This window comes from Chiloscyllium plagiosum, unplaced genomic scaffold (assembly GCF_037043375.1).
Source record: "Chiloscyllium plagiosum isolate Xiang-an unplaced genomic scaffold, Cpla_swu_hap1 HiC_scaffold_33, whole genome shotgun sequence".
Classification (NCBI taxonomy): Eukaryota; Metazoa; Chordata; class Chondrichthyes; order Orectolobiformes; family Hemiscylliidae; genus Chiloscyllium; species Chiloscyllium plagiosum.
In genome coordinates, this window is record NW_028270171.1 from 15434597 (window position 1) to 15458764 (window position 24168).

Here is a 24168-nt window from a genome sequence, read left to right on the forward strand (position 1 = left end):
TAAAGTAGTACATTTTTGGTTTAATAATAGTTTGAAGCTCCTATCATTCTCACACAATAAGAGCTGAGAACACAAATCTAAGGGAACTGAAGGAGTCTACTTTCCTCCTGTAGGTAGGTTCACACAAAGTAAGGTGGGAGGAGATAGAGCATGCTATATTCTAGAAAGTCAAATACTGAAGGATAGAACTGGAGCTAATCCTTACACGTTTTCATTTACAAAGAGATACATTGCAAATGTGCTTCTTTTTCATCTTAGGCAGTCGCTTCAAGGATGATAGGGGAAGATTCACTTTGACTGCTTTTGGGATGGGTTCTATAATGACTGATAGGTTCGATGTGTGATCTGCAGACTCTGCCACATGAAGGGTAGGCGCTGCTTATGGGGCAAACATCCTAATATGACAGCCACAGTTTCAATCTGTGTCTACTTACAATCAACCATTGGTGGTCCCTTCCAACCAAGGATGATCCTTTTCTACTCTCAGGGTGAGTCTGTAGGTGGCTGTATAGACTGATCCAGCTACCGCAAGCTCTGATACGCTTGGGGCAGAAGGTGGTTGAGGCAAGTGGTGGGTGTGGCATGTTGCTGTGGCAACTTACAGGTGGTTCACTTACAGATGTAGAAGACAATCCCCAGTTAAGGTCCAATTTCCAGTTAAATACAAGTAAAATCCAACTACCATCCCAGAGGGATCCAGATGAGCTGAATAGTCTATTTCTGTGATGTATCTTCTGTACAATTCCAGTTCTTGTCCGTTTGCATTCTTAATCTTGACCATATCGTTCCAGATCCAAAGTCAGGCAGGGCCAGACAATGGATGGGACAACATTTAAGGAAATTCTTCTCTTCATAAATATGAATCATAAAGCTTCATTATCTCAGTGGCAAGATTAGATTAGATTAGATTACATTACAGTGTGGAAACAGGCCCTTCGGCCCAACATGTCCACACCGACCCGCCGAAGCGCAACCCACCCATACCCCTACATCTACCCCTTACCTAACACTACGGGCAGTTTAGCATGGCCAATTCACCTGACCTGCACATCTTTGGACTGTGAGAGGAAACCGGCGCACCCGGAGGAAACCCACGCAGACACGGGGAGAATGTGCAAACTCCACACAGTCAGTCGCCTGAGGCGGGAATTGAACCCGGGTCTCCGGCGCTGTGAGGCAGCAGTGCTAACCACTGTGCCACCGTGCCGCCCACCAGACTGCCTGATTGAAAACAGCTTTGTTAGTGACCCAGTGATGGGGAGGCTGCAGGTAGGGATTCAGAGGCCTGAGGCATCAGGGCAACTGTCATGTTACATCATGCATGATGGATAATATTTGCAATGATAGCTTTGGGCCAGGTTTCTTTACACTATGAAAGTTCTGGAAACCCCTGTCAGAAACCAGACTGCCTGATTGAAAACAGCTTTGTTAGTGACCCAGTGATGGGGAGGCTGCAGGTAGGGATTCAGAGGCCTGAGGCATCAGGGCAAAGTTCATCAGCCTTGGGGCTATTTCTCAAACCTCCTGGCCATTGAGTGTTCACCTGGGGCAAAGATTCTGCCTCACCCACCAGACTGGAGAAAGTGAATAGTGACTGGAAAAACATAGAGGAAGAGGAAAAAAAGAGCATGCCATTATCCCTTTAAAACGATTTATCTTCAGCAAGTGAAGACTTTCTCCCAATTGTCAGGAGTGAGAACATAGTTACAGATGTAGATCTCTAATTACATGTTATATATATTTCTTTTAATATTCAATATTTTTTCCAGTTCTACAAAAAAAATCTACTTGGGAACAGCATACTGCAATGTTAAGCATAAATCTTTCCAATCAAGCCAGTCTGAATTAATCAGTTTCTTATAAGTAATAATATTCCAGGCTGGTGCAGGAGCTGGAAGCTTCAGCATCAGCAGCAGGTTTCCCAGTCTCTCTCTCCCAGTGTGTATATCTGTGTGTGATTGTGTGTGTGTATATACAAGAGAGATTCAGAGACACTGAGAGCGTGAGAGAGAGGGAGCCAGCTAGCCGAGAGACTATGAGTGGAGTTAGCTGTTCATCCACACAACCAACACACGGCACTGCAGAACTCACAGCAGCTATTATCCATTTAATCCTCAAAATTTCATTTTAGGGGATTTTTGCCTTCACACGTTGGCGAGCCGAGCCATTTGTGGGTCAGCCTTGGAGATGGAGGCAGCCTTGCTGTTTAAGGTATGCAACATTTTAAACCTCCCTTCCCGGTGTCGAGGAAAGCAAAAATTTCTCTATTCCTCATTTTTGCATGCAGGGGAACTGTGTGCATGTGTGTGTGCGTGTGTATGTATGGAGACCTGAGGCTGCAAGTTTGAAAAATAAAATGATGGCTAGTAATATCACGGTTCTGATTTTGTTTTGTTAAAAATAAATGAAACCCTCTGTCTTGGAAGAAGGGAAATGGGTTTCAAATAAACATCCAACAGTGGTAGCCCTAAGCAGAAATAACAGAGCAATAAATTATCAGCTTAGGAGGTGGAGTGGACAGACAAGAAAAAAATAAAAGCAACATAAATTAGTGTCCATTACCTCACGCGAAATCTATTTGGTAAATCTGACTGCCCCTCAGTCAGTGGATGCACTGGGGCTGAATGGTTACCGAATTGTGGCATTCCAATGAAATGTGCAAGTCTTAAGGTCTTTCTGAAACTGTAAGTTACTGCGCCTTTAGCGAGAAGTGATTTGTGTGTGTCCGTCTGTGTGTGTGTGTGACTTTGATTAAATGGAGCATGAGTATTATTGCCAGCAAAGTACAAAAAAAATCCTCTAATACTTAATTCTGGGTCTTGACTGATGATTGCATGGCTGATATATATTGCTGCAATCTTTTACTCTGTAATGAACGGGGCATAGCCTGTGCATTCGCAAAACAAAATACTCAGATTCATTGAGTTGGAATCTCCACCCGGGGATCTTGCATTTCTGTCAGTCGAGACTCAACGTAAGTTTAGTCGACAATAGGTGGATGACCCTGATCGACACAATGTATATAGATCAGGAGACATGTAATACAGGACAGATGTGTGCAGAAAGCTATTGATTTATATTTGCAGTCATCTTGTTCCTGACAGCAGCCTTTGAATAGGTGTCAGTGGTGATTATGGAATTAGAACTATTACCTTGAATAAAATTATGCATAGCTGCGTATACTTTAAAAAAAAACTATATATATATATATACCTTAACGTACAGGCATGGATAGGTAACCGCAGGGATGGGTATACAGCTACAGGCTGTTGCACGTAGGAGATTGAATGTTGTGCCTGGAAATCAGTAGTAAATCTCAGTAGTTCGACAAAGCAGGGCAAATGTTGGAGCTAGGGATGTTGGGGGAATATGGAAGCTCTCTGCTCAGAGTGATGTGCAGAATTATATGAATGGATCAATAGTTAACCAGATGAGTGTTATCGATGCACGTACAGAAAAACGTCAAATAGAAAGTTTATGTAAAATCGTTTTAACTTCAGGAACTCTGCTGTTGGCATCTCTTGGAAATAAGATATGGAGTCTGTTAATATTCTGCTTTGATTACCAGATGCTGAAGGACCTCTGATCTGAGACTGTTAAACAAATTTACAAAGCTGTACGCAGCTGAGTAAGGGGAGTCTTGGTTTGACCGTTCTGATCTGTAATGCATGAGTTGTATGAGTCAGGCTGCACGGACATAACTGCTTATACGTGTATGCCTGTACCTGTATCAACTCAGAGATGTATAATAATATACTGTAATGTATATTACTGATTGTAGTAAAATGTGTCTTAAGTACATGTTGTGCCCAACAGTTTAGGCATTATTTAGGTTTAATATATTGTTTTAGATGTTATAGATAACATACAGAGGAGTTTTATATTCTGTCATGCCTATCAGCCATCACCAATTTCTGCTTGTCAATCTGTTTTGAAGTCTAAATGGCTCCATAAATTATGTTTGGTTATATATATTTTATCTAACAATCTATCTATTTGTCCGTCCTTTATCCATCTTGCTATCTTTCATAAATTATCAACCTGCTTACCTATCTAAAATTCTTTTACTCTATTAATTAATTGTAAGTCTCTATCAATGTATTCTGTGTCTGTGTTGAACCCATCATTTTCTCTTGCTGATATACTTAAATATATTCTCTCTCCATGCTTATATCCATCTATTTCTATCTCTGTATGTCTGTTTCTATTCATCTATCTGTTTAGATCCCTTCTATCTCTGTATACACGCATGTATCATCGTTCTCATTTGCTCTCTGTGTTGCACTCTTGTGTCCCAAGTTGTGTTGGAGGGAGGATGAATGTCTCTGTGATTTCATCAATGTTTCGTAAAATTCATTTCTGTTGCAGGGTTCAAACTCCAGCACCTGAAACTGAGATTCAGACACACCCAGAGAGAACAAACAAAGAAAATTGAATACCTTTTTAAAATAGACCAAACAGACATTAAGAGAGCAGGGGATTTTAATCAGCTGTGGGAGAAACCGAAAAGTCCAAGGATATAATCAGTTTTGCATTTAAATAATTTAAGCAGGTAAGACATTTTAATATCTTATCTATAAGAAGCTCTTTTCTGTATTTTATAGCTTTTAGATTAAAAAGCATTGTGTTTTCTTGTACATTAGAATGGCATTTACTCTCAATCCAGAATGAATCAAATACTGTTTTATGCATAGATGTTGCTTAAAAGGGTTTTTGCTTATATTTTCTTGAGGTGCTTCATTCAGGCAACGCATGACAGGGTTACAAGTTAACTGGAAAGTTATGATTGGCTGGGACTCATTGCTAACACTGTGGGAGATGAATAGTTTCTCCCTGGACCTCACAGTCTGTGGGTTGCACCTGCTGCCCGAATATGAATTGTAATAAAAATGACTTTAATACAATACTGTGGTTAAACAACCTTATGATTTTGCAATGCCAGTGGGTTTCAGTGAGATCAGCTCAGTGTAAGATTTGTTCAGAATCATAATGATTTTTGTCGAGTAAATAGAGAGAACCAGTCTCCAATGGCTGCAGAGTTGGAACCCAAGTGTTGTGAATCTGTGGAATTCCTTACTATAGAGGGCGTTGATGTTGGGTTGTTAAGTATAATCAAGGCTGAGACAGACAGATTTTTAAGCAGTAAGAGTTTCAAGGGTGATGGAGAAAAGGTAGGAAAGTGGAGCTGGGGTTGTTCGATCAGCCATGATCGCATTGAATGGCGGAGCAGACTTAATAGGCTGAGTTGCCTACTGCTGCTGGGATATTGTATCGATACATTTAAGATAATTGCCTAAAGAAACCAGGGGGAAGAAAAGGCAATCTTATTTTGTCCTGTCTATTGTTATGCATTGCACAAAAAGATGTTGGAGGCACTTAAAAGAATCAGGACGTTCTGAAAAAGTGCACAAAATTTTCAGGGCTATAGGGAAACGTCAGAGGATCGGGATTAATGTGATAACTCTTTCACGATGGGCTGAATGATCTCCTCAAATGAATATAATTCTACAATCTGAATCTGGGGACAGCTGTCTCTGTGTTTGGTGTTCGCTGGCAATTCCAGCTTGCACCTTTCAACTGCCCCATTGTAAATGGGATGTCCCAGCGAGCGAAGGGTCACTGCTGATGTGTGACTCAGCCAATGCTGCTCATTTGTCATTTTTACTGAGTAGGGTTTCCAACCTTTCAGGATTGTCCTAAAATGTCCTGGAATTGAAGCTTAATCCTCTGTGTATGTGACCCAGGAGAAGAATCCTAAAGGAGGGGGAAAGGGGTTTAAATGGCGATGAGTTTATTAAATTTTCTCTCAATTGTAGAGTCAATTAAGACAAAACAATCGCAGGTGTGAGTTAACACTCATTACGCGTGTGGTGGTTGGAGGCTGGTGGTCATATGGTGAAACTTTCAGGAATATATCGAGCCCACATTGGCAACCCTCCAACAAATTTCAGATCGAGAGACACTGAGACTGATGTGATAACTGCGGATCTTTGCAACCACTTCTTGCACAGCTGTGCAGCGATGTTGTACTTCCTCACAATTCGGGATCCAATGTACTTCAGCTGCAGTTTGGGAAGAAGAGTTGCAACATTCATTTGAAAGAGCAAGATATTCAAAAGGGCAACATTAGACCAGTGAAAGGGCTCACTCATTGGGCCCATTGCAATTGCTGGAATGATTAAAACTTTGCATCATTTAAACTATGTCAAACATATTTTGCTGCTGGCACTGTAGCCAAGAAGGCTGACTGAGCATCGCAATTTTGATTTGCAAGCTTCCTTTTAAACCTACTCCTATTTGAGATTTAACTTACATTGCAATGCCGATTCAGGTGGAGATTTAAGCAGAACAGGGTTTTGGAAGCTCAGAATGGTTATTTACATAAGTTTAATTGGTTAAGTAAATGGAGGCTAATAGGTGGCGAATATAAGACAGCGATTCAATTGAATAGTTCTAACTGTGCCATCAGTTCGAGTGCTGTCTCAAATGGACTGACAGATATTACAGAACCTCTATCAAATATAGCTGTTGTTTACCAAGCTTTGACATTTACATATTGTACATGGCAGGGGTGCTGAGTGTGGAAAGCAAAGAGTGTGACTTTCTTCAGAAAGCGACGATGAGGACAGCAAAGCTGGAGCAGAGAACATAATTCCTTTAGCTCCCATATCAGTATGTTGCATTCCGAGGCTATGTATAAACCTGCATATGTATGGAACAGGCTTTTGATGTGGCCTATTCTTTATAATGTAGACAGACAACTCTGGATTCTTTGAGGTTTTCTGCTGTTTGCCATATTTTTGCTTTCTTGACCGTAGGTATTTCGTCGGAGACTGACGGTCACTTCTAACTTGTTGTAATATATCGGCAGTCAGAGGTGGTAGCGCTTGGTCCTCTTGTCTATCTGTGTCTTAGGTAAGGTTATATTGTGCAGCTTTTATTGTCACAAGTTGATCAGTTTACTAAACTAATTGCCATGCAGCAATGTTTACACAGTGTTTACAGAACAGAAGGAGATCATTTGGCCCACATGGTCCTTCCACCCCACTTTATCCAATTTTATTAACCTATCCCTTGAGTTCTTTCTCCCTCATATCTAGCTTTCCCTTGAAGGCATCCATGCTATTCAACCACAGCAACCTCTTCTTGAAATAATTGCACATCCCAGGAGCAAATTACTGCAGATGCTGGAGAGTCATCTGGACTCGAGATGCTAACTTGCTCTCTCTCCATAGATGCTGCCTGATCCGCTGTGATCTCCAGCATGTTTTGGTTTCTGCACATTGTAGGCACTCTCTTGGTAATGAAGAATTCTTTCCTGAATTCCCTGTTATGCTTATGAGTAACTGTCGATAGTTTTAGCCCCACAAAATTCAAACCCTCTGACCTTTCACTGAACTTAGGTAGATGTGACAATAATAAATCAAATCAAGTGAAGTATTTTCTCCCCAGCTTCCAACTTTATCGCAAGCTTAATGATTTCGTAAGAAATTGATATGAGGGTTTGCTTGGCTGACTGGGGAAGATCACCAGCATCGGGCATGTATATACAGCTCTGTGTGTGACCTTTAGGAAGTCGAGCGGTGGTGGAGGCCATTTGGCCCTTGATGCTGTTCTGCCACTCTTGTCGATTCCATTTTCCCGTCTTGGTTCTGTGTCTTTTGATACTTTTTAACCTAACAAAAGTTCTCAATCTCAATCTGGAAAATATCGGTCCAGCCGACCCCTTTTCCCATCCCACCATCCACTCAGCATCCACAGCTTATTGGTAGGATAAAGTCAGTTTTCACTACCCTTGCTGTCTTCAGTTCTACATGGCCTCATTCTTATTTCTGGATTTACCTAATAAAGAAACAGATTTATAACAGGTTTCTCTCTGCCTGCCTATTATCCTCTCGACATTTCCTTCTGTTATGAGAAACCCTACAGCATGAGATAACACCCAGGCTGTAAGGTTTGGATAAATAGAATCAAGAAATAGTCATTCACTTCAACTTCAGATGTCTCTACGAGAAAAGGAGTTACTGAAAAAATTAAAGTTGAAGATGTTTGATTATAGGAAGATCCAACCAGCTATAGGCCATTGGCCCATCTATCCAGTTCCATCATTCAACTAGATGATGGTTCATCTATACCTTAAACTCTGCTATGCACTTCAGTTCCAAAATCCTTGCCTAAGTAAAATCAATAGTAGTTTTGAAATTAGTAACTAACCATCAACTTTAATGGCCTTTTTTGAAGGAACTCCAGATTTATGGGAAGACGTGTTTCCTGACACATCCCTAAATGATCTTGGTCACATTTTAGGGTTATGCCCCTGCCTTGTTCTCTAATTACTCATAGCCATAGTCATAAACTCATACAGCACGGAAACAAACTCTTCAGTCTAACCAGTCCATGCTGACCATGATCCCAAACTAACCTAGCCTCACCTGCCTGCGCTTGGCCCATATCCCTCCAAATATTTCTTATCCATGTACTTATCCAAATGTTTTTTTAAATGTTGTAACTGTACCCGCATCCACCACTTCCTCTGGAAGTTCATTCCACACACAAATCATTCTCTGTGTAAAAGAGTTGCCCCTCATGCCTTTTTAAAATCTCTTTCCTCTCACCTTAAAAATGTGTGCCCTAGTCTTGAAAACCCCACCCTAGGGATCTCCACCAGTGGTCTTTATCTACCACATAAAGACTTTTAAACATATTAAGCACCATCTTTTAGATCACAACTCAATCTCTTATATTCAGGGGAACACAAGCCAGTCTATGCAGCACTATCACCTTGGTTCCAGAACAGATTTGAGGGGCTGAATGACTTACTCTTGTTTCCATAATCTTGTGTTTACCTATCTTCTGCTTCAGTGTTTTCAGTTACTTAGATTTATATAGTCAAACCGAATGTCAAACATCCATTAAAATTCTTCTGATTGAAAGTAATGCTGAATGCCAATTTTGAGTTGATGACGTTTTGGAGAGGTTTTTATTGCTCCTATATCGTCTCCATATTATTGTCCAGCTGCCTCTGGCACTTAATCAGACAAGCAGGAGGCTGGGAGAACACAGCAAGCCAGGCAGCATCAGAAGGTGGAGAAGTCAACGTTTCGGGTGTAACCCTTCTTCAGGGCTGTGTTCTTCTAGCCTCCTGCTTGTCTACCTTGGATTCCAGCATCTGCAGTTTATTTTACGAACTGGTACAAATTACAAACAAACAGTTATCAATGAACAGTAGTTTATAAGAAACAGCAATTTACAGGGGAAAGTGGCAGCAAAGCCAGACCCATAAACCCCACCGTACAACCAGTTCACAGGGAAAACAGGACAAACCTCAAATCCCACCTTATTATATCAAAAAGGAAGCAGTGAACGCAATCACAAACGGACAGTCAGATAAACCGAACAATAAAACTGTGCATATAACACAGACACCCCTGGCAACTCAGCAAACCACCTGTCCCTCCCACCTTCCTGCCGCTCAAAGGCAGCTCCCCCCATGCCCCTTCCGTCGCTTGGTCCGGCCCATGCACCTTCCGGCTCTCAGTCTGTCCTGACACACTTAGCATCTGCAGCTTATTTGTCTCTGGCACTTAGTCAGCTGTCATTGCCCATAATTGCCTTTGCAACCTCTTACTAATGACCCATACGTGTTAGGGTATTGTAAGATGGAGGTGCAGTGCTGATTACAATGTTTGTTCCCATCACCTTGATTTACTTAAGAATGTAGATGGCATCCATTAGTGGTTTGGTACTCAGTGTGCAAGGCACTGCCTGTGTGAGACCCAGCACCCATACAGGAGAGAAAGTCCTCTTTTTATATCATGTGTAAGATGTGGTCATTCACTTCATGTCCCCATGCTGGGGAAAGATAGTATCACTGAGTGCCCTGCCTCTGATTTCTGTACTATATCCCTTTATGAAATGTGTTTCATTTCTTTTATGGGATATGGGTGTTAGTGGCAAGACCAGCACTTGTTGCCCAGTCTTAATTGCCCTTGAACTGAATGCCATTCCAGAGAAAGTTAAGAATCAGTGACATTGCAGTAGACCTGGAATCACACATAAGCCAGATTGGCCAAGGATCAAAGACTTTCTTCCCCAGATAATAACTCTTTACGGTGATGGCTGTAATTGCCACCATTACTGACACTGCCACTATGTTCAGGTCTATTAATTAATTAGGTAGGATTTGAACCTTTGTTCCCCACTCAGTTTGAGTCTTTGAATTATTAGTTCAGTGATATGCCACCATCTCCCCTTACTACATGGGTATGTTTACCTGTGTCTGTCTATCTAATGAGGGCAGAATTATCAGCTGTGTTGCCCCTAATTTCCTTTTATTCATTCTTGGGAATATGGGCATTGTCAGCAAGTTCAGTATCGATTACTCATTCCTAACTGACATTGAGAGGATGGTGGTGAACCATCTTCTTGAACTTTTTTTGTTCATTCATGAGGTTAAGGTGTCACTGGCTAGGCCAGCATTTATTGCCCATCCCTGACTGCCCAGACAGCAGTTAAGAGTCAACCACTATGCTTGTGGGTCTGGAGTCACATGTAGTTCAGACCAGGTAAGGATGGCAGTTTCTTTTCCTAAAAGGGCATCAGTGAACCAGATGGGTTTTTCCAACAATCAACAATGGAGTCATGGCCACCATTAGATTGCTATCTTCCATATTTTTATTGGAATCAAGTTCCACCATCTGTCTGTGGTGGGATCCAAACCTTTGTCGCCAGGACATTATCTGGGTCTCTGGATTAAAGATCCAGTGATAAACCAGTAGGCCATTGCCTCCCCCTCAATTGCTGCAGTCTTTACGGTGTGGGTACCCCCACAGCACTGTTTCTGTTGGAGAGGCTCACTAGGCCAATACAGAGGTGACTAAGAGTCAACCTCATCGCCTTGGGTCTGGAGTTATGTGAAGTCCAGACCAGGTACGGATGGCAGATTTCCTCCACTGAAGGCCATGAGTCAACCAGCTGTGCTTTTACAGCAACCTGGTGGTTTCACAAACATTTTTAATGCCTCTAGCATTTTATTGCAGATTAATTAATTAATTGAATGTTAAATTCCTATTGCTGCTACAGCAGGATTTGAACCCAAGCTTATTTTGTAACTGGTCCAGTAATATTACCACTATACCATTGTTTCCTTTGAAACCAAGTGACCTCTGTATGCTCCCTATCTGGGTTTGCACACAATGAATAAATGCTTGGGTGAGATAATGAGGGCAGCTAATGCCTGTGGAGCTGTTCTTCAGAATATAAGCAACATCTTTTAGGACAGGGTTGAAAACTGATGAATAAGAAGGGAACACAAATATATATGCAATGTATTAAAAAAAATTCATTGACTGGGAGTGTCTGAAAGCCTGTAATTCAGTCTGGCACTGTTGATTGTGAGGGACTGCATGAATTTCAGTCTTGTAGTTAATTACATCATCAGAATCCCTTGATTGAATTACAGCCTTGCAGTCTGCTCCCAGGTACCTGCAACTCAGAATATAATAAACGCACCACAAATAGGAGAGGACACGCAGCACAGATGGGCTAAGTCATCTGATTCCTTCATGGCTCAGCAAGTTTATTGTGTGCAGCTGAGTCATACACACTGGGGAGGTTCCAGGTTCAAAGCTCAAGCTCCGCTGGATTACCTAGCTCCAGCTGGGCTGCCAAGAGGGCTGCACAGTAACTTGTAGCCATGTGAGTGAGATGACAGTGTTGCCTTTTCAGAGCACCCTTAGCATTGCCAGGTGTCTATTCACAGGAGTGCTCATGAACAAACCTGAGTATTGAAAAGGTGAGTGGTCAGCAAGGTAGGTTTAAACAAGTGCCTCAAATAGAGACAGCAGGCAGATTTTGGGAGTTTAGGATTAAGACAGAGGGAAGATGTACTTGCCAATGGCAGAGCAACATTCCAGGGAATAGATTTGGAGGAATAATGATATTGTCCAGGGCTGGAGAAGATTACAGTTCTCTAATTTCCTGCTCTTAATGGCAGTTCAGTGTTTCCTAGTGCAAGGGGAGTCTGTAGTGATTATATCGAGGTCAGACAGGTGAACTGTATCGTATATGAGCTCCCTGATTGAGGTGTCAATCTGCTCCAATCAGGGAGCCCTGACTGACAGATATAAGCAGCAGTGTCAGGGGTACTGTTCACTCTGAGAGCTGGCTCTGAGGGAGCTGGAGCAGTATCAAGGACTCTCCACGTGTAAATAAAGTGCGACTTGGTTTCTGTGGAATTATTTCAGAATCCTAGAGTCATAATGGTTTTGAAGATGTTATGTATCAAAAGCTGGAAAATTGCAGAGTGCAATGTGGGGAAGTGTGAGGTGATACATTTTGGAGATACAGTATGAAACAATAGTTGTGACCCTAAAGGGTGTGCAGGAGCAGAGAGTCTTGAGTCAACATTCTCCCCATGTCTGCATGGGTTTCCTCCGGTGCTCTGGTTTCCACCCACAGTCCAAAAGATGTGCAGGTAAGGTGAATTGGCCATGCTAAGTTGCCCGTAGTGTTAGGTGCATTAGTTAGAGGGGGAATGGGTCTGGGTGGGTTACTCTTCGGAGGGTCGGTGTGGACTGGTTGGGCCGAAGGGCCTGTTTCCACACTGTCGGGAATCTAAAAAGAGTATATGTGGGTGAGTTACTAAAGGTGGCAGGACAGGTAGCACAAACATTTAGCAAAAGGTTTCAGTATCCCAGTATTCAGTAAAAAGGGCCTAGAGTACAGGAGCAAAAAGGTTATGCTGAACATGTAGAAGGCACGAGTTCGACCTCAGCTGGACTGTTGTGTTCAACCTTGTAGTGTGTTCAAAGGATGTGAATAAATTGGAGAAAGTTCAAAGTGGTCCCAGGGGTGAGAGACTTCAGTTATGTGGATAGATTGGGACTGTTTTTCCTGGGGAGGAGATTTTATAGAAGTTTTGAAAATCATGAGAAGGGGAGGCTGGACAGAATTGGTAGGGAAAAACCTTTCCCTATTGTAAATGAGCGAAAAAAAGTGGGTACAGATTTAATGTGGTTTGCAAAAGGAACAGATATGAAGGGAGAAAAAGCTTTTTCACTCAGCATATTGTTAGGGTCCGGAGTGCACTGTCTGCAAGTGTGGTGGAGGCACGTTCAAATGAGGCATTCAAGAGGGCCTTGGGTGATTATTTAGATTGAAAAGGTGTGCAGGACTATGGGAAAAAGCTAGGAGATTGGCATTAAGTGACAGTGCACATTTACATGATGGGCTGAACAGCCTTTTTCTGTACCGTAACAATTCTGTGACAAAAACAGAAATTGATGGAAAAGCTCAGCAGGTCTGGCAGCATCTGTGGAGAGAAAACAGAGATAATGTTTCGGGTCGACTGACCTTTCCTCAGAACATCTGACAGAGCAATTCATTGATTCTGAGTACAGCACAGAAGGAGACCTATTGAGCCTGTGCTGACTCTTTCAAAGATCAATCCAGTTAGTTCCACAACTCACTCTTTCCCCATAACCCTGCAAGTCTTTCTCCTTCAAAGTATTAATGAAATTCTCTTTGAAGGCTACTTTTGTACCTTTACCTAATGTCTCAGGCAGTGCATTCCAAATCCAAACCCTCTTTGTGTAAAAGGAGTATTTCCTCATGTTGCCTCTGGCTCCTTGGCTACACGCCTTAAATCTATGCTCTCTGCTTATTGACCCTTCAGCCGTAGCTAACAGTAAAGCGCAAAAAATACTGTTCAAGGAAAGGATGACATCTGCATATCTCGAAACAAAGGCAATTCTGATCAATAATCTAAATGTAATGCTCATAAAAAAATGTTTAATGTAAAGTTTGGCCTGAAAGGCACCCCATCAATCAATAGGACTCAGAAAACCTTCTGCGCTTGCATTTTCTGCTGTTATTTTTGATATCACAGAGCTGTCCAAACTGGTACTCAAGATGATGTATCATAAAATGCATTGCTATAGTAACAGGGTAGGCTATTCCAAGCTATTACCATAATCACCAGTGGTGATGTGCAAAGCTGGGACAAATATCTGGATTTCCCCGAGTTTGGCCATTTCTCAGGGGGTGCATTTTCCCTAGCTCTTTTTAATCAAGGGGTATCTACCTCATTTAAGTTGAAACTGAGTCCAAACTTACCAAGCTGGCATGAACACAGGCTTCCAGTTAAATTGGGTTGAATAATTTTCAGATTCAACAATGTTGGTTCAGCTTGGATGGTACGAAAAGAGCTGTTACTATTTGACTATCCGTTATGTCATGAAAATGAAACGTCCTCCCACTGCGGTTTCGGGGCTGCCTGACTACTTTAACCTTTCCCTTGCAGTCAGAGCTGTCAGTGCTCGTTAAATCTTAAGAATAAGCCTTTCCGTCAAGTGCCCTGTTCCCAAGACTTGGGCAAAACAGAAATATGACTTAGGAGTGAATAGCTGGTCGGTCAAGTCAACCACAGGGGGTCAGATAAGAACATAAGAAAGTGGAGAAGGAGGCATTCAACTCGTCTCTCAAACCTGACATGCTATAGGTCATGACTGATCCTCCACTTCGGGTGTACCTCAGTCGTCCCAAGGAGCTGAATGGCCTTCTCCTGCTTCTAATTTGTATACATGTATGTTTGGAGTCAAAAAGTGACTCTTTCTGAGCGGCACTTTTTGACTCTGATCTCCAGCATCTGTAGTCCTCATTTTCTGCAATTGTTTGGTCCACTTGCCTTTATTGCGTACAGGAGTTGGGATGTCATGTTGCGGCTGTACACGACATTGGATGGGCCACTTATGGAATACTGCGTCCAATTCTGGTCTCCCTGCTACAGGAAAGATGTTGCTAAATTTGAAAGGGTGCAGAGAAGAATTACATAATGTTGCTGTGGTTGGAGCGTTTGAGCTTATAGGGAGAGGCTGAATAGGCTGGGGCTATTTTCACTGGAGTGTCGGAGGCTGAGGCGTGACCTTGTAGAGGTTTATAAAATCTATTTTATCAATTCTATGATGATTATTGAAATCATGAGGGGCGTGGATAGGGTTTTTTTTCTCAGGTAGGTCAGTGTAAAACTAGAGGGCATAGGTTTACGGTGAGAGGGGAATGATTTAAAAGGGACCTAAGGGGCAACATTTTCACACAGAGAGTGGTGTGTGTGTGGAATGAGCTGCCAGAGGAAGTGGTGGAGGCTGGTACAATTATAACATTTAGAAGGAATCTGGTTGGGTATATGAATAGGTAAGGTTTAGAGGGATATGGACCAAATGCTGGCAAATGGGACTTGATTTATTTAGGATATCAGGTAGACCTGGATGAGTTGGACTGAAGGGTCTGTTTATGTGCTGTACAACCCCATGACTCTCGATGTACTTCAAAGCCCTATATCAACATTACTTGATTCCTTAGTATCTTTAGGGATCTGGTGATGTCACCTGACTGAGCAGCTACAATCTACTGGATTAGAGAATTCCAGGGGTTCACAATGTTCTGATAGACAGTTCTAATTAGAAGACACTCTTAATCTAAAACAATATACACCCTAATTCTAGATGGCTTAGCTTGACGAAACAATGTTCCAGAACCCCTCCATCCAGCAGTTGTTTCAGTAGGATCCTCCTTAGCCTCTTTTCCCTTCCCTTTTCTACCCTCTTTTTTCAATATTCCCTCGTTCTCCCTTTTCTATCCATCTGTATTTTTGATCTACTTTCTCTCTCCTGATTTCTCATACTGGGCAGTCCTTTTAAAAACATGAGGACAGTAAACAGGCAGGGCTTTGACAGCATTCTTCGATGTAGTTAGTGTCTTGTATTAATAGTATTAATAAATAAAGGGCTTTCCAGGTCACTTCTTCCAATTTTGGGAGAACTTTGAGAGTCGGTGGTAATGTCAGTAGACTAGTATTAGAAATAGGTTTTATTATCACACGTGCTCAACTACAGATATATATGAGTAGAGTGAAAAGTGTGCAAAGTCACCATTTCTGGCGTCATCTTAAGTACAAAGATGCCTAGGTACAAAACCTTATGTATAAATGAGAAAATAAAGTTAAAGGTTCAGCATTACAGTCCTTTTAAAACGTGCTGGGCTTTACATCGAGTCTGCAACTGGGCTTCACCTTGAGTCCATGCTGGCTCAACCTGCCCCCAACGAGGCTGTTCAAGGACGGGAAATAGTAGAAAGGAAAGAAAAACATGAAAAGAGAAAGGAAAGAAAAGAAACGGATGGAGCTTCGGCTCCGGAGCCCGACTCGGAAGCTAATGGCGTGGGGACCATGAGTTCAAATCCCACTCTGACAGCTACATTAATGGTGACCATTTATTGTTAAGAACCCCTCGAGTTCACTATTTCCTTCAAGGGAAGGAAATCTGCCATCCTTACTTGGTCTAACCTACATGTGACTCCAGACTTACAGCAAAGTAGTTGACTCTTAGCAGTCTGAAATGGGCAACCAGAGACAGGCAACAAATGCTTGCCAGCATTGCGCACATCCTTCACAAGAATAAAAACAACTTAGAGTCATAGATTCATAGAGATGTACAGCATAGAAACAGACCCTTCGGTCCAACTCATCCATGCCGACCAGATATCCCAACCCAATCTAATCCCACCTGCCAGCATTCTGCCCATATCTCTCCAAACCCTTCCTATTCATATACCTATCCAAATGTCTCTTAAATGTTGTAATTGTACCAGCCTCCACCACTTCCTTTGGCAGCTCATTCCATACACATACCACCCTCTGTGTGAAAAAGTTGCCCCGTAGGTCTCTTTTATATCTTTCCCCTCTCACCCTAAACCTATGCCCTCTAGTTCTGGACTCCCCGACCTCAGGGAAAAGACTTTGCCTATTTACCCTATCCATGCCCCTCATAATTTTGTAAACCTCTATAAGATCACCCCTCAGCTTCCGACGCTCCAGCCTGTTCAGCCTATTCCTATCCATTAACCCTGGTAACATCCTTGTAAATCTTTTCCGAACCCTTTCAAATTTCACAACATCTTTCCGATAGGAAGGAGACCAGAATTGCACGCAATATCCCAACAGTGGCCTAACCAATGCCCTGTACAGCCGCAACATGACCTCCCAACTCCTGTACTCAATACTCTGACCAATAAAGGAAAGCATACCAAATGCCTTCTTCACTATCCTATCTTACTGCGACTCCACTTTCAAGGAGCTATGAACCTGCACTCCAAGGTCTCTGTTCAGCAACACTCCCTAGGACCTTACCATTAAGTGTATAAGTCCTGCTAAGATTTGCTTTCCCAAGATGCAGCACCTCACATTTATCTGAATTAAACTCGATCTGCCACTTCTCAGCCCATTTCTGTCTCAATCTCTTCATTAATCCTACTGTCTAAAGAGAAGAAAATGGTAGGATTGCATTTGATACATTAACACAGTGACCACACTCCAAAAGGGTTTTATTAGCCATACAGCAATTTCTGGTGGTTATGAAATGCATTGGAGGTCTTGTTTTCAGAGTGTAGTAGTGGTTGTGACTGGTACCCTACGACAGGAGGTTAAGAATACCAGTCCTGATGTTCCCAAGCAGAAATTCTTTTTTGCAGCTTCCTTTCCACAGGTATCCATGTAGCTCAGGTTACCAGAAGTAATAGTGTTCAGCTGTCTGCTTGAAGCAGTGCAGTTGGATTATAAGGTCAAAAACAAAACTTACATTTGCATAGCACCTTTCATTGCCTCAGTGTCACAGCACACTTTTCAGCAAAAGGAGTACTCTTTGAAATGTAATCACTGTTCTCCCAGAAACGCAGCAGCCAAATAGCAAATAGCAAGATCCCACAAACAGCAATGTGATAATGAGGGGATCATTTATTGTTAGATAGGTGATCTGTTAGATAGGTGATTTGTTAGATAGTTGCTGGCCATCGATGACATAGGAAGCTTTATTTCCATAAAACAAGGGTAGACTGGGGCCTCGGTGTAATATCTGATCTGAAAGGCAGCGTAGCACTGACACTGCACTTGAGTACCAATCTAGATTTTGTGCTCAATTCTAACTAACGGTGAAAGAATGAGATAAATGGGGAGAGAGGCAGTGAAAATGGAGCAAGAAACAGTGAAGGGATAAGAGAGAGAATCAAACTGACTCCACTCCATATTGTTCCATAATTTGAGAGCATTTATGAGTGTTCTTCATCTTATTGTCTCTCAGTTAACAAATACATTGACAGAGAGTTAGGTGCACATAATATAGCAAATTACCTCAGTGTTGACTCGCACCTGACACTGTGTGGCTCCCAAGAATATGCTCTGTCAGTTCATTGCATACCCATCATAGCAAATGTGACAATATTTTAATTTGTTATTTCATTCCTCACATACACAGTGTAGCTCTCCATCAATTTAAATGGCACCGAGTTTCTGTTTGACATATGCATCAACATGTCAAATATACTATTGTCTTTTTAAATTCTTCCGTAGGATGTGCATTTGCTAGTCCCTCAGTAGCCTTGTACTGAGGGGCTTGCTGTGCTTTTTCAGAACGAGATTAAGAGTCACCCACATTGCTGCGTGTGTATGGAGTTACATACAGTCTCGGGCACAAAAGGGTGACAGTTTTCCTTCCTTCAAGAGCATTAATGAACCAGCTGAGGCTTTATGACAATCAATAATAATTTCATGGTCACCATCACTGAGACTAATTTTCAATTTCTGAATTCATGTGATTCTGCAGCTGCTGATTTGAACCTATATCTTCAGAGCATTAGACTGGGCTTCTGGCTTAATTGTCCACCAATATTACCACTGTGCCCCCATCTCACAAACACCGTATGATGGTTTTGAGAGATTTCTTTTAATTGCATCATCCTGTCCTGATCTGAACAGCACAAGGCCACCTATAGTATATACCTGTACTATGTAATTCGCATTAAGCCACGGGTTCTCCCATTACAATAATTAGAGAGCAGTCGCAAGGCTACTGTCCGTGTGTCTGAAATAACAGTTTTCTAGCACAAATAAACTGTAGTTTAAGATCTAAATCCATGAGGCACTCATGTAAATTCAAGGCATGAAACTGAAATATATAAAGTTGGTCTTAAAGGAGGAGCTGTAAAAGAAAGATCTGAAGAAATGGGTGAACATCAGGATGGAAGATGATGCAGGTATGAAAGGGCAACAGCGTCTTAGAATAAATTGAACTGCCTGGAATTAGGTTACACAGGAAGATTGTAAGTTGGATCCTTGGTTCGAGCTGTTGTAGTTGACTTTAGCTGAGATAGTAAGAAAGACCTGCCTTCATATATTACCTTCTTTGATCAGAGGATGTCTCAAAGTGTTTTACAAGCAATTAAATACACTTTGAAATGTATTTACTGTTGTAATATACAATGTCACGTGTGTGTGTTTTCTGAAGTTTTACCTTCAGGAAGGAATGGGAGAAATTTGAAAAGCACAGAAATACAATCCAGTGTCCATTGGTGGTGCTACATTGGACAAATAGTCTAATAGTTGTATGATTATTCTTCCAGGGGAGAGGAAAATTTTGCAAAATTGGCATTTAATGACCAACCAAAGGGACAAGTAAACCCACCAAAGTCCTCAGCTGAGCTCTTTGAAACATAGGGTACATTACCGTATCTTGTTCAGCAGTAGTCAGAATTCACACGACACCAAGTTATACTCCAACAGGTTTATTTAAAATCACAAGCTTTTGGAGCACTGCTCCTTCATCACTTGATGAAGGAGCAGCGCTTTGAAAGCTTGTGATTTCAAATAAACCTGTTGGCCTATAACGTGGTGTTGTGTGACTTCTGACTTTGTCCACCCCAGTCCAACACCAGCACCTCCACATCTTGTTTGGCAGATGCAGCTATTCTTTAAGGCTTTGGTCAGAATGCTTAGCTCAGTTGGCTGGATGACTGGTTTCTGACGCCAGCAGCAGGGCTTCAGTTTCCTTCCTGGCTGAGGTTACCTTGAAGGTACTTTCTTCTTCATCTTGCCTGAGGCATGGTGACTCTCCTTTTAGACCACCATGAGTTGTCTCTTTCTGAAGAGAATGGAATGTGCTGACTTTACTAATGGATAACAGCCTCATCTGATCAGTAACAAATTATAGAAAACATACAACACCATCAACAATATCCTGACAGGCATAAAATTCAGAAAAGAGGAGGAGAACGACAACAGACTCCCATTCCTAGACGTGACAGTTGAACGTACAGTTAAGGGAGAGCTTCAAACCAGCGTCCACAGAAAAACTCACGCAAACCAAATACTTAACTTCGGAAGTAATCACCCCAACACCCACAAACGGAGCTGCATTAAGACATTACCTCAATGAGCTACATCACACTGCAGCACCCAAGAAAACAAAAAGCAGAAGAAAAATATCTATACGATGTATTCAAGAAAAAGGGTACTCAATATACACAATCCGTTGATTCCTCAGAAACAAACCAAAACAGGCAGACACATGCAACCAAAAACTATAGCCAAATTACCTTACATCACAGACATATCAGAAATGACTTCCAGACTACTCAGACCCCTTGGCAGCATGGTAGCCCTCAAACCTACCAACACACATAAACAGTGACTAATGAACCTAAAGGATCCATTAGATACCACCAACTAAACTAACGTAATTTACGAGATACCATGCAAGAACTGTAATTAACACTACATTGGACAAACAAGCAGGAAACTTGCCACCAGGATACATGAACACCAACTGGCCACGAAACAACAGGACTCACTCTCACTAGTTTCCATACATACAGACAAAGAAGGACACCACTTTGACTGGGACAACACACACATCCGAGGACAGGCTAAACAAAGACACGCACGAGAATTCTTAGCGACTTGGCATTCTAACCAGAACTCCATCAATAAACACATCAATTTAGACCCTATCTACCTTCCCTTGAATAAAACAACAGGAAATGACTTCACCCACCTTAAGAAACCAAGACCTTTAAATAGAGAGGCAGGAGACACCACCAACACTTCACCAGAGACTTTGATGATGTTACCTTGTATGGTGACTAAACATCTGAAAGCAAGCCTTCAAGCTCAACTTACTGACTTATCATCAACCTGAACTACAAATCTTCTCAAAAATTAGTAACAATTAATTGCTGCCGCTGATAAGCTTGATGTCCTCTTTCATAATGAACACTTTCTTTCGCTTCACAGAGCAGTTGGCTCTCTTCAAAAAGAAACATGTCCCAAGATTTGAATACTGCTCCCACATCTACCATGTCTAACAAACTCCCAGACATGTTACAAGAAAATATCTGCCACCTTCAGACATTTTTTCCCCTCACCATCTGCTCCTGCCTCTCTAGCTCTCTCCAGTGGAATTTTTCATTTGCTTCTTGTTCCACTTACTCAATGCTATCTCAGTGAAAACAACCAACTCTGGAGATCACAGCGGGTCAGACAGCATCTATGGAGAGAGAGAGCAAGCTAATGTTTCTAGTCTAGTTGACTGTTCATCAGAGTTCATGAAGTGTGGAGGGGGCAGTATTTATGTTACGGTTCTGGGAGAGGCTGGGGGAGAAAGGATCTTGATAGTTTAGATTAAGTGATCGGAATGTGAGAATGGCAGAACAATGGTGTGTCTGACTCCAGATTGGAAAGGACAGACAGTCCCACTGGGGTGGGGGGGAAGGGGAGTGAGGACATGGTGACAGAGAATGTAACAAATAAAGCTAAAAGGAAGGGAAGGAATGTGAGTGGATTCACAGTTTGAACTCACTATTAAGTCCAGAAGGTTGCAAAGTGCCTAGTCTGAAAATGAGATGTGGTTCTTGCAGTTTGCGCTGGGATTCGCTGGAGTTTGGCAGCATGCTGAGGTCAGACACGTGGACATGTCAGCAGGATGCTGTGTTAAAATGACCGGCTATGGGAAGGCCAGGGTCATGCTTGAGCACAGTACAGATTCCATCAACTGCAGTAATTTGCTCCTACAATGTTATCTCCATCATACCTCTGAATGCCTCTTTGGGCTTCATGTATGCATCCTGATTACATCCGTGTGTTTTATGTGAAACAAATGAACTGTTGCACCCCCTACTCCCCTTCCCTCTGTAACCCAAGTCTGGCAATAATTAAACTCAACTCCTCAATTCATCTCAACTCCTTATTACCTCAATGATGTCCAGTGAGGGGGATTGACACTTACCACAATTTTCAAATTAAAAAATGCTAATGTGGAGCTTCAAGGAGATGGATATCTAAGTTCCAGGAACAGTGGGCCTGAGTGTCATTCATTTGATTCTCATTTTTCATTACAGAAGAAATGATAATTTAATAAAGAATTAAATCTGGCTTCAAAAGTTTTAGTAAATCCCTGATCTTAGTCTCTTGCAGGAAACTGACAACATCATGAAAATGCTGAATATCCTCATTAAAATTAAAATGATAATGCTTCAAAGATTCAAGATCTTGAATATGTAAAACTTGCTATAAAATTTATATTGCTTCCAGTGTGGTCTTCCACTTATGACCACTTGGTTGGAGATTGAGTGATGTTGCTCATATTAACCATTGATAGCAGGACAGTCGAAGTAAAGGAGTAAAGGGAGGATCACAGAGCTGCTCTCCTCATTAAAGAAAGATAACTGCTGGTGGCTTAACCTGAAGGTTACCACAACAAGGCAAGGAGTGATTAGCACTGCTGCCTCACAGTGCCAGGGACCCAAATTCAATTCCACTCTCAGGCAACTGTCTGTGTGGAGTTTGCACATTCTCCTTAAGACTGCATGGGTCTCCTCAGGGTGCTTCAGATTCCTTCCACAGTCCAAAGATGTGCAGGTAGGTGGGTTGGCCATGCTAAATTGCCCATAGTGTCCAGGGATGTGCAAGTTAGGTGGATTAGCCATGGGAACTAGGCGAGTGGGATGCTGTTGGAGGGTTGCTATGGACTTAATGGGTTGAATGGTCTGTTTCTACACCGTAGGGATTCTGTGATTCTTCTATGATCTGATACTCCTATTCTGCTCTGGGAATTGCATCGGGGGAATGACTACAAAATCACAGTCAGCCTCTCTATTTAATCTTTAACAGAGCTCCTAATGTCTTTTAGGCCCAGTATAGTGTGTCCTATGATTCTTCTTGAGTTCTGTACCTGTGGGCAGCTTAGTCCCATGAAACCACAAACTCCAACGCAGGGAGGGATGGCAGGAGTCAGGTCACCACTCCAGGTCCTCACTCAGAACAGGGAAATTGTATTTGCATTAATCTGATCTAGACCGATGACCCAGCCAACTGTCCATACAAAGAGCCTGAGCTGTTGTGACAACAAGCAGATTGTAACCTGGAGACTTTGGTATTGAGAGTAGAGACCATCATATCATTTTTCACTCGTCCCACTCTTACTGCCTGTCATTGGCGTGTGTTGACAAGTTGAGACTCAAGCTGCATTATGATCACAACTTTCTTACTCAGCAACCTCTGGAGTGGAGTTTAAATCCAGAGCTTCTGGTTCAGAGGCAGAGACTCTATCCATTGCAGCACAAGATCACCCCTGTGATTCTATGACATTGATAACTTAGTGTCCAATGTAGGGTATTCTGTCAAACTGGGAGTCTAGATTTCAGCAGCCATGAATGTCAAGGAGAATTATATTCTGCAATATTATTGTTGAATCAGTTAGAGTAGGAGATGGTTCAGTGAGCCTTGATTGTGATGCAAGAGCACTGAGGTTGCTGTTCTTGGGGCTTGGACACCACAAGAGTAGGAATGGTGGAGATCACATTGTCAATGAAACAAAGAAAATTAAAAAAATTGCAGTGGCTGGCTCCAAGTTAACACTGAGAGCAAGAGTGTCTGTAAGATAACAAGAATTTTCTTGTACTCTGTCCAGGAGTTTGATAGAGGTGCTAGATAAGGGAACCATATCTGAATTTTGAAACCTAGCAAATTCCTCCGTTGCTATTAACAGAGACATTGACTGATTTTGTTTAAGCTTCTTAACACCTCCATTCTAATAGCACACAGAGGAATTTATTATGAACATCTTAACATCACACTGCTGTGAATTTTAATAAGTTACCTGCCCATCAGAATTTCTGAGAAGACTGAAGGGTGGAAAAGATATGGTTGAAAGATGAGGCTTGTGGTGAGCCCTGATGAGTCAGCATGGAGGCAGCTTGATAAATATACACTGCAAAAGTTTGCAGTACACTAAAAGCAACTGCAAAGTGATAAATCCCGATTTTCTATGTCATAATAGGCAGAAA

The 24168-nt window shown here is 42.0% G+C and overlaps 1 protein-coding gene across 6 annotated transcripts in view; it reads left to right on the forward strand.

Moving 5' to 3' along the window:
* The first annotated feature begins 2073 nt into the window (after positions 1-2073).
* Positions 2074-24168, forward strand: part of LOC122542246 (protein phosphatase 1 regulatory subunit 29-like) — a 411774-nt gene continuing 389679 nt past the window's right edge. For 5 of the 6 annotated variants that reach the window (XR_015752564.1, XR_015752563.1, XM_043679784.2 and 2 more), the window contains exons 1-2: positions 2074-2211; positions 4369-4552. The gene's annotated coding sequence lies outside the window, so the exon portion shown is untranslated. Of the gene's footprint in view, positions 2212-2586; positions 2685-4368; positions 4553-24168 lie in introns of those variants that run through there. The other variant, XM_043679786.2, reaches the window with a different exon arrangement.